At 38.9% G+C, this 1,081-nt stretch overlaps 1 protein-coding gene across 5 annotated transcripts in view; it reads right to left on the reverse strand.

The window, feature by feature from the left end:
* Positions 1-1,081, reverse strand: part of Veph1 (ventricular zone expressed PH domain containing 1) — a 274,142-nt gene that overhangs the window by 199,294 nt on the left and 73,767 nt on the right. The gene's annotated exons all lie outside the window — the stretch shown is intronic.

Here is a 1,081-nt window from a genome sequence, read left to right on the forward strand (position 1 = left end):
TTTTTGCGGAACCGGGGATTGAACTCAGGCCCTTGCACTTGCCAGAGAAGTGCTTATTCCACTGAGCCATCTCCCCGGCCCCTACAACAATAATTTAATGCATACTTTTGTCTGCTAAAATACAAGAATTAGAAAGGAGGGCTGGGGAGATAGCTTGGTGGTTTTAAGTGCCTCCCTGGCAAGCACAAGGACCTGGGTTCGATCGTTGGTAATGTGTACAGTCCCATCCTGTAACCCTGGGTGCACTGTGATGGTCACTGAAACCAGGCATAGTGGTACACTCATGTAATCTCAGTACTGGGGAGGCTGAGACAGGAGGATCACTGTGAGTCTCTACTGCGAAGTGAGACCTTGTACCAAATGAATAAATAAATAAGAAATAGAAAAGAAAACATGTGGAAAATGGAACAATGAAAGTAAAATCCATTTGTTCATCTATATTTCTGCTATGCTGGTTTCTTTCATTTCTTGTTGGCTTTCTTTTTTTTTTTTTTTTTGGAGGAACTGGGGATTGAACTCAGACCCTTGTGCTTGCCACGGAAGCGCTTATTCTACAGAGCCATCGCCCCGGCCCCTGGCCTTCTTTTTGATTTGTTACTGTTTTGGTAAGATAGACTTTATTTTATTTATTTATTTTTTTCAAACAAAATTGGTAGGACAGTTTCAATAATTAACACATTGCATACATTCTTCCTAGTGGTTAGTTGCTGTACAAGATGCGGATATGATATCCTATTTACAAACACCGTTAGAACAAATCCCTCTGTTCATTAAGAGAATGTAATTATATAACTATTCTAATCATTTTGAATACACAGATACAAAATGGACATCCATCTGTATCCCCTTTTTTGGTTTAGTTCCATCATTTAAATATTATAGGTGTATAAACTCAGCAAAATATTCCGAAAGAGTCCAGTAGTCCATAATAGTATTGGGTCTTCCACTTCACTGGCAATGTCAGAAATTGTTAACCTGAGTTCCCTATAGCTCAACATAACAGCATGGCTTTACTTCTTATATTTCGTTTTTATACTTTTCTGCTGGATGGTTAAGACCAAGATAAAGCAAGACCTATGCA

Source organism: Octodon degus, unplaced genomic scaffold (genome assembly GCF_000260255.1).
Source record: "Octodon degus isolate 3935 unplaced genomic scaffold, OctDeg1.0 scaffold00115, whole genome shotgun sequence".
Lineage (NCBI taxonomy): Eukaryota > Metazoa > Chordata > Mammalia > Rodentia > Octodontidae > Octodon > Octodon degus.